Consider the following 10,219-nt stretch of genomic DNA (forward strand, 5'->3'; position numbering starts at 1 on the left):
GTCTCAGAATTGTTTTCAGAATGGGAGGGTGGGTGGGCAACTACCAAATGAGCTACCTCTGCTCCCTTCCTCCCCACCCCCCATTCTGAAAACAATGCTGGGAGCAGTGCTGGGAGGTCAGCTGAGCCCCACTTCCGGTGTACACAGACACAAGTTAATGAATGTGTTCCGCTTTGGAGTACATTCATCTGAAGCCTTATGTAGTGAGGATCAGATTTTCACAGAATTGGGTCCTTTTAAAGTGCCCTGCAACTGTGCACTTATTTGGTCACAGCTGTAGAGTACTTTCAGGGGCCAGATTGGGTAAAAATTGTCATATCTATCTGCCCCTTCAGTCATTAAAACAGTTACCTGTGTGACGGGCTAGCTGGCAGTGACCTAACCCAGGGGCTTTGAAAGGACAAAAGATAATTGGAGGACTTGGGATTCCCTTTCTGTACCAATCAGGCCCCAGAGACTCACTCCCCCCACAATGTCCCAGTTGGCTTCTTGGGTCACCTGGAGGGGGCTAAAAGGGGCAGCATGGGCTGACTCGGGGGAGAGACCAGCGAGGGACAACAAGGAAGGAGCTTCACAGAGCTGGCAAGAGCTGAGCCAGCAGGGCAGGAGCAGTGCCCCAGAAGAGTCTGAAAGAGCAGGACCTGCAGGCAGCAGGATATGTGGAGTGTGGATGGGTATGGGGTTTTTGGGGGGGGAAGGTGGCTAAGGTGTGTGAGGGGATGTCGGTATGGGGGTCTGCATGTATGGCAGTGCGAGGGAGGATGTGGGTGCATGTGCATGGTAGGATGTGCACACACATGCACACTCTCTCTCTCGCTCTCTCTCTCTCTCTGTCTCTCTCCCTCATTGCGCGCGCGCGTGCACACACACACACACACACACACAGAGTCTCTCCCTTCCTCATTGCATATCTATACACTCATATTGTCTCTCCCTCCCCTCATTACACACGCACGTGCGTGGGTGCACACACAGAGTCCCTCCCTCATTTAAGGTTACTGTACATGTCTACTTTTCTGGCTGCCTGTGCTATGTCTGGGTGGGTTTTTAAAATAAGAGCAAATGTCTGGGTTTTTTGCTCTTCAGGCTAGCTGCTTGGGGCAGGGAGCAGTGGGCAAGGTGACTGGCTGTCAGGGGCCATGTGCTTCCCATGTGGGCCCCAGCAAGCCAGGTACAGAGACAGTGTGTGTGTGTGTGTGTGTGTGTGTGTGTGTGTGTGTGTGTGTGTGTGTGTGTGTGTGTGTGTGTGTGTGGGCAAGTGCGTGCACAATGCAGGAGCTGCTGGGGGGCAGAGGTCTGCAGGTTGGGAGTGAGGTGCACCAAACAGGACTGGGGAGCAGGGGGTGCAGATCCAGAGCGTCGGGTACCAGCAGTGCTGGGGGACCAGGGGGCTGCAGGTCCAGAGTGCGGGGCACCAGCAGAGCTATGTGGGCAGAGGGCTGTGGGTCAGGAATGAGGGACCCTAGCAGTGCTGGGGGGGTGGGGCTGACATGGCTGGGGGGGCAGGGGTTTAGGAGTGGGGGCAGAGGCAGGGCACGAGCATATCACTCCCCTCCACCACAATCATATGCCCCTCTCTCCTTTTCTCCTCCCCTCCCCCTGCCAGGTGTCCTCTTTTTTGATGCTGGAAATATGGTAACCCTACATTTATATCTTGGAGAATTTTCCTTTTAGGCTATGGACAGACATTACACATAAACTGGTTTAATTGATTAGAAACTGGTTTAAAACTGTAACAGAACAGACATTCAGTGCACATAAACCAGTTTCAAAATGGCTGAAAACAGTTTGAGATAAATCAGGTTGAATGTAGTATCAGACTTAACTGATTTGGCTCAAACCAGTTTATGTAATGTCTGTCCCAGACCCCTTGCTGATTTAAGATAAACCAGACTCCCCCAGCATCCCAGCATGCTCTCTGAGCTGGGTGGGGTTCTCTGCTCTACAGCAGAGCTGACTCCGCCCCTCTGCTCTCTAGCCCAAGCAGGGACCAACCCTAGTGGGAACAGTGGATGGCAAGGTCCCATTAAGGCAAAGTGGACAGGTAGGGGATTAATTCCTCCCTCCTTCCCCTCTTCCCCCACTGCAGCCGGGGTCAGCCTGTCTGCCAGGGAGCAAAGGAGAGGGGGCTGCAGAGCTGGCAGACCCCAGCTGCAGGGAAAGGATGGAAGGAGGAATTAACCCTTCCTGCTGCCCCCTTCACCTTAACGGGGCCATGCTGGGTTGGTTGTCCCGCAGGGTAGCAAGGGGGGCTCTGTTCTGTGCTCAGGGGGACTCTTCCCCCTCCTCCTTCTCCTCCTCCCAGGGTGGGGAAGGGGACTCTGTGAGGAGCTGGATGGGAACTCTTCCTCCTCCTTCCCCTGCCCCATCCCCTGCTGCCATTGGGCTGGGAGGGGGTGGTCCTTGTAATGCTGCCCGGCCCCAGAGCAGGGGTGGCGGCAGGGGGAGTCTCTGTTCCATGCTGGGGAAACTCTTCCTCCTCCTCCCCCTAGAAGAACAGCAGGAGCATGAAGCATAACTGGGCAGGGTGTGGGTGTGAGGGTGAGGGTTATAGGGACATGGCATGGACCCCCTGCTGCCTGGCAGCAGCAACAGGAAGAGAGGTCAGGGTGCTCGTGCCTTGCGCAGGCGTGACTCCAGCCAGCGCTGTGCAAGGGGAGGGAGCAGAGCCTGCCCCATCGCTGGGGCTCCATGCTGCAGCTGCAGCTCCAGCACTTGCAGTAGGGGCAGCCCTGCACTGGATCCTGCTGCTTTCCCTGCTCACTGCTGTGCAGGTCCCTGCACTCTGCCAGGAGTAGAGGGAGTCCCACCCCCTGCTTCTGCACAAAGTCCAGCGTGGTAATTTCCTACTGCAAGTGTAGAGCTGCAAGGACGCAGCATGGAATCCCTTCAATAGAGGCAGCCAGCACTGCACTGGGGGTAAGGAGCACAGCCCCATGCAGCCTGCCTGGCTGCTTCTATCCCTGGGGCTCTGTGCTGCACACTTGCAGCTCAACACTCACAGCGGGGAAGCCCTGCACTGGACTCCATGCAGAAGCGCAGGGTGGGGCTGCACAGCAGGGAGAAGGGCAGGCAGTAAGCTCCAGTACAGGGTTTCCCTCACTGTAAGTGCTGGAACTACAGGCACAGAGAACAGAGCCCCGGAGGTGGGGCATTCTCTGGTCCCTCCCCCCACACAACACTGACTGGAGCTGCATGTGCTCAGTGCACGAGCACCCTGACCTCCCTGCCTGCTGCTGCTTCCAGGCAGCACGGGGTGCACACCAGGGCAGGAGTGTGTCTACACTGCCCCACCCTCACACCCACACCCTGCCCAGGTGAGCTCTGCCGTCCCACTACCCCTCTACAGTATGGAGGAGGAGGGGGAATAGTTTCCCCCCAGCATGAAACAGAGCCTCCCCCAGACCTGGGCGGGGGAGGAGTCCCCCTCTGGGGCTGGACAGTATCCCTTCGAGCCCCCTGTCCCCACCCTGTAGCAATGAGGGAGAAGCAGGGGGAAGAGTCCCCCTCTGGGGCCAGGCAGCCTCACAGAGCCTCCCTCCCCAACCCATGGCAGCAGAGGGGACAGGACAGAAGAGCACCCCCAGCACTGAACAGGGCTTCCCTCCCAGCCCTGCAACAGTGGGGGAGAGGGAGGAGGGGGAAGTGATGAGGGGGAAGCAGGAGGAAGAGTTCCCCTCTGGAGCCGGGCAGCCCCATGTGCTGGGATTGCTCCCACTGTCAGCTAGCCTCTGGGGCAGCCCTGCTGGGGCCTGGCTATGACCTGCTCCTCAGCTCAGCTTCCCTGTGACCCTCCTCAGCTCTAGCGCCCCCAGGCTTCTGGCTTGAGCCATTGAAGGCATGTGCCTGCATTTCCTGAATAGAAAGGGAATACCTATACACTTGGAAACTGATTGACTCTCTGCAGGTTAAACTAATCTGCAAAGATTGAATTAATTTAGGCTTGGGCTTTTTGAATGTGTGCCCCCAGCCTTACTGTCATGAGTAGTCTCATTAACTTCAGCAGTATATTTCTGTAGCATTGGGCTTTGAAATCACTACCCTAGGGTGGGTTCTCAGTGAACTGAGAATTATAACAACTTAGAGTAAATAAGGATTTGCCCTCATGACAACACTGACACCTGTGATCATGTGAACACACCTAAAGCCAAAGACAACTATAACTCTCTAAACTACTTCCCCAGTGTGACCATATGTTTAGGTGATACACAAAAATCCATAGAAATAATGCTAAATTATTATTTTAAAGCAGGTAAAACAAGAACATTAGCTCAAAGGTGACAGTCCTCTCCTAGCCTTGCTTAAACTTTGTATGGATCAAGAGTGACAGGTGGTTAGCATCAACAGCTGTACCATAGTTACCAATCTGAGAAAATTTACAACAGTCAAAGTTGAGACACATAACTCCAGGTGAAAGCTTCATTAATTTAGCAACTCAAAGGCAGAAGAATGCCTTACTTGAATGTTTTATAATGATCTCAATGAACTCAGCAACTGATATTAAAATGCCAGAAATTTGTGGCTACTATTCATTGTGAATTAGAGCAGGGGTGACAAACAGACAGCCCATGGGCTAGATACAGCCCACAGAGCTGGGTCAGCTGGCCCCCAGCTTTGATGAGGCGATCTTCCTGCAGCTGTAGCCAAATGCGAGCAGCACTGTGGGAAGGATCCCAGCACTATGGTTTGTTCCCATAATGGCAGCTAAGCACTTGGGATGCTAGGCCTCTTCCCACCAGGTCCTGGACCTGAAGGTGTGGAAGGGGTCATGGGACCAATCTGGCCTGCAAGACCAGTTCCACTCCATCCTTTGGTCCATGGACTGATCCCACACCACTCATTTGGCCCACATCTGGCCCCACAGAGCCAGATAAGTTTGACACCGGTGAATTAGAATATCACAATCTAGCTCTTAGTGTTAAGTTCACACTTAGAAATGCACCACCTTAGTACAAGAAACTCAGCCATTTGAAAATCTCTTCTGAGACAGACAGGCAGACTCTATGACATAGTTAATAAGAGTTTTTTGTAATTCAAACCTAAGTGAGCTCTCATGTATATTAAAAATTCTCCAATACAATAATACAAGTGTTAAGTCTTTTATACAGGGTTATAGCCTAACTGCACTTTAACTAGGCCCCCTGATTTGATTCTAATTGTATATTGCAATCTTAAGAAAGGAAATCACACACAAAAATAAAGCATATTGAGTAATGAATATCCAGGATCAGAAGCTGGAAAAATCAGCAAGCACAGTCAGCTTTGCTAAATTATGGTACTTACGGGAAATAATAGAGGCAGAAATAGGAAACGTTTTAACCTCAATGGTTGATACAGAAACAAAACACATATGGGACAACACAGAATGTTAAGAATGTGTGAGCTGAAGAATGGAGCAAAATTATTTAAATGACAGCAAATTATTTGGTAGAACATGTTCCGCAGGTGCAAATCTTGGCAGCTAGACACCTAACTAACTTTTGCCTGTAAAAACAGCGATCACTGAAAATCTGGCCAGAAGTGACTCTCATTAACCATTTGTTTATCCTTTGAGCAGCCACGCTTTGAAAAGTAGTAACTATGAAGCCTATTTATGATCTTTAATTGTAGTCAGCCAGTATCTGAGGTCAGTGCATAACACTATTAACTTCAGTAAAGCAACTGTGAATTTTAAACAAGTGTAAGTTAGATCAGTATCTGGCTCAGGATCTTTGTTCTCATCTGACTATTTGCAAAAAAGGGTGGTAGCTACTTCTAGTAAATTCAGCTACTCCACCCTATGCAAAACAATGTGCTTTTTTACATAGCCTAGTGCTCATTCCCTTTCCATTCCAGGCCTGATCTTAAATTCTTTGTAAGTCTGAAATACCCATTAAAACTAGAGATCTGATCTATATGAGACAATTTTGGAATTGCTGAGGAAATCTGGTACAATGCAGTGCATATCTACATATGCATAATTTAAAAACAAAATTTATATCAATTTAAATCATAAGCTTTTAAACTTCAAAATAGCTGGAAGGGATATCCTGAAAAAACCCCCATCAAAATGTAAAGCATGTTCATGTACTAAAATAAAAAAAGAACAAATAAGCATTTTTAAAACAGTGTGTGTGTTCAGCACAGCATGGTGCTCCATAAACAAGTCATTTTAAAAAGTGATATAATGCTTTTTAAAGCAATGTTGGGCATGTTTACATGAGACATTAACTGTGCAGTAGCCTAATAAAACTGAGCAGTAGCATGCCGGGGAAAAACTGTGTTAAATACACTACTACGCAGTAGTATTAGGCTACTGTGCAGTAAGTATCACTAAAAACTCATGCGCCAATGCTACTGTGCAGTAGTGCAAGTTACTGTGCATTGATTTAGTACTTTGTTAACTGAGTACTAAACTTAATAAGCAGTATCTCTGACATGTTAATGAATGTGTAGAGGCACTATGTAGTACTGGGACAGGGACCAGACTAGAATTCAGAAGACCTACTTCCAGTTCTCTACTCTGTCTCTGGTTTTCTGGCTGTCCTTTGACAAATTACTTGCATGCTCTTTAACTTATTTTGCCAATCTTTTAAATGGGGAGAATGATACTTATTTTCTCTGTAAGTTCTTTTATAACTGTATAAGAGAAAGTTGTTATTGTTGTTCACATATTCAAAACTCTGTCAAACGCAACTTATTTTTTAACTCAGAAATAGTCCCACTGACATTACTAGAGATATGCTTATTTACACCAGTAAAGTATCTGGTCTTCTGCCATAAACTCAAGAAAAAATATTTAACATTTTAAAATATTTATTTGGCTATGTTTAATGAGTTTCTTTTTATGTTTTAACCCCAACACACCATTTTCTCATCCCACTTTCCTTGTGCACACAAAATTGCTATTGAAGTTAATATTTGGACCAGAAAGACTTCAGAACATTTCAAATTTTCTCTTTTCTCTTTCCCCTCCCCTCTCCCCCCAAGTAGTCATAGATATGTGATCAAATACAAAGTGTCCTAAAATTGATCAAAAGTATTGACATATGTAAAATAGATTTCCAAATATGAATTATTCAGTCACATGTTAATTTCAATATAAAACCAACCCTTGGTATACACTCAAGTCTCTCTAGACCTTAGACCTCACACACCTAAAATTCCCTTCTGAAGTGACAATCTTAGGCAGTTATATCACCCTGCATTATATTTAATGTCCTCACCGATTACTTCAGTGACAGATTTCTGCTGGTTTACATTTCTTGTCAGTTTTGGAGTTCCATAATGTGATTTTTTTTAAATTCTTGTTGGGTGCATCTACACATGTGCATTTACTGTGCAGTAACCTAAATTACTGCACAATACGGGTGCATGTTTACACATGCACACCTGTACTGCACAGTAAATATGATGACTTATGCCAACTTGAGCATAAATTTGATACCTGATATCAAATTTACTTCTGATTAGTTACTGCGCAATAATGTAGATGTAGATGCCTTACTTCACAGTAACACTGTGTGTGTGGATTGACTTGGGACTAACTTTAGTGCTTGGAACTAACACAGTGTTAATGTGCTTTAACTCTAGCCTACTCCCACTTATTTCGCAGTAATTTACTGTGCAGTAAATTTAATGCACGTGTAGATACACCGGTTGTGGGCCAAATCCCAAGGCCATTATCCAATCCAGAATCCATGACAAAGCACCGAAAGTTTACTCAACCATAGTCTGAGTGTAGGCTGAACAGGGATCTTTGTATATCCAACAGGCAAACCTCAATAAAGACATGATCCAGAGCCCACTAAAGCTAGAGGAAATTCTTCCACTGAGTTGATCAGACCCTAAATTCAGAACTTTATGATTGAGGGTCTGGACACATGAATATTTGGAGACATTTCAAAAGGGCAACAGCTGATGGGTTATAATTGTTATGTGCAGACAAACCAGGAATGATACAAAGGAAGCAAAATTGCTCCAGCTTTAATACTGCTACAGTGTTAAAGTTGAAATGGTTTTGCTACCTTTGTATTGCCCCCAGCTTGTCCACATGTAACAATTAGAACATAACAGCAGCTGCCCTTCCGAAGCACTCCATAATCTGAATTTGTAGGGTCTTGTTTACCAACGTTCAAAACCCATAAATTCTATTGCAGATCTGGATGAGTATATGCTGGCAAAGCCTATAAACCAGCAGATGGCAAGGTTTTCTGGGGGCTGGCCAAAATAACCCATTTTGGTTCCAAGACAGACTGGAACCCAGAGACAGCCACTGCTGCTTTTCCCTACCACCCAACCACAGCATAGGTAAGTTGTCGAGCTGCAGTGTGAGTGAAGCTGTGCCCTCCCCCAGCTCCTTTCCACAGGCCAGATCCAATAGTTCTGTGGGCCAGATCCAGGGCACAGGCCACAAATTACCAGCCCCTGCTGTAAACAATAATAGTTATACATCAGAAATAATAGATCTGTTCCCGCTCTGTGTATGTATGTAATGTTCATTAATGTTAATAAATGGATTAGCATTAAAAATACTATTCTAAGGAACAGATCTTAAAGTCCTGTATTTCAGCATAACTTTGGCATGTTCTTTTCTGAGTATTCTTTAAGTTTAGATGACTGCAGATATAAAGACATGTTTCAGCTCTAAGCACCATATCTGACTACAAAGACAGCCACTTCAAAATTGCCCTAGGCCTCAGCTATCTCATTCAAACCTGTAAATTTTTTGAACCAGAAATGAAAAACAAGGAAAAAAGAACATAAAACTGTAGGATATGCTAAAGAAACTGGTGCTGGGTCAAGTTTTGTTTTGTGATAGCCTCGTTCTCTCACTGTAACACAGGGGAAGATCTTGCACTGTCTTTCACTTTCCACTTGCCCTAAATTAAGAGACAATTGCACCTGTAGCAGCTCAGTTCTGTACTTGATTTCAGTGTATCCAGGTACTTACTAAATTCCTGAGCATCTTGGGGCCTTTTACAAATCTATGCTCACAAGACCCTGTGGAGTAGGGAAGTGGCTTATTCCCATTTTATTGACAGGACACAGTGGCACAAAGAGATCTGTGATTTTTCTGTAGTCACACAGGGATGCTGTCTCAAAGGAGTGACCTGAACCCAAGCCTCCCAAATCTACAGCTAATGTGTTAGCCACCCTTTGTATCTAGAAACATCTTTGGAGATGATACACTGTGACATGAAGTGTGTGACAGGACAAACTCAGGAGTCGTAGTGTCCCAGTGTTTCACTGGAGCACTGCAACACCTTTGGACAGGTTTCTGAAGTGAATAAAAATGTCAGTGTGCCAAGGTTAGGATGGATTAAAAACAACCATGACCGAGGTGCATCAAACAAGCTATTACATTGCCACACTGCATTGCAATATTATGAAGTTTCACAGACCCCTACTAAAGTGACTGCAACACACCTCCACGTGAGATGTATAAAATTATGGAGATGAGCCTGGAAACGCATAATGGGAGTTAACTGATGTAACATCACAACACAGATATCATGATATTATCATGCAACAGAAATGGTCAAAGTTCAGACAGACTCTTAGTCATTTTACAGCCACTGTTCTCACTCACCAGTGCTGAATTAGGGGAGGACATGGCTGCCTATCCTTCCCCTGCATCCTAGCAGCCTCCCTGCTGGATGTCTCCGCTCAGCTTTTTAGCGTGGTTTTACTTCTGTGGTAGCTGTATGCAGATTTGCAGACTGCAGCTAGACGGCTCGGGTGTCCATCCGTCCTTTCCTGCTGCTGGCGGCAGCCAGGTCCTCTCCCTCTCTGCTGGGCCTGCTGCCACTAGGCCTGGTTGATGGAGGAAAAAGCAGCTGCTGAGAGTTGTTGCCAGGACGCTGTCACCATAGAAACCTGCAGTTCAATCTGAGAGAGCCAAACCTCTCCCAATAAACAGAGAAAAAGACTTATTTATAGGAGGCAAATATTCACACACACTCCAGCAGCCAGAACAAATCTCCTTTTAATCACCATTTCCTCACAATTATTTCACAGTAATGTCAGCTCCTTGCAGAAGAGGGAGGGGAAAGATCCAGCAAATAAAAACCTTATTTCATATGTTACAGTGTGAATGACTAACAATGACAGATTCTAGACACAGTATTGGGCCAAGCACAAAAGCAGCGGCTGTGGTTAGCCTGCCCTCTATTCAGCACTGTCTGCGGAGTCCCTGCGCTAATCCACATCGTGCCGGCCGGGGAAGGAAGTTTCGAGG

The 10,219-nt window shown here is 46.6% G+C and overlaps 1 protein-coding gene across 1 annotated transcript in view; it reads right to left on the bottom strand.

Annotated features, from left to right (window-relative positions):
• FAM81A (family with sequence similarity 81 member A) overlaps nucleotides 1-9,978 on the bottom strand; it is a 43,739-nt gene extending 33,761 nt beyond the window's left edge. Inside the window, exon 1 of the mRNA XM_019533465.1 lies at nucleotides 9,572-9,978. The gene's annotated coding sequence lies outside the window, so the exon portion shown is untranslated. The remainder of the gene's footprint in view (nucleotides 1-9,571) is intronic.
• Nucleotides 9,979-10,219: the final 241 nt, after the last annotated feature.

The sequence above is a fragment of the Crocodylus porosus genome, unplaced genomic scaffold (genome assembly GCF_001723895.1).
Source record: "Crocodylus porosus isolate Cpor-Errol unplaced genomic scaffold, CroPor_comp1, whole genome shotgun sequence".
Lineage (NCBI taxonomy): Eukaryota > Metazoa > Chordata > Crocodylia > Crocodylidae > Crocodylus > Crocodylus porosus.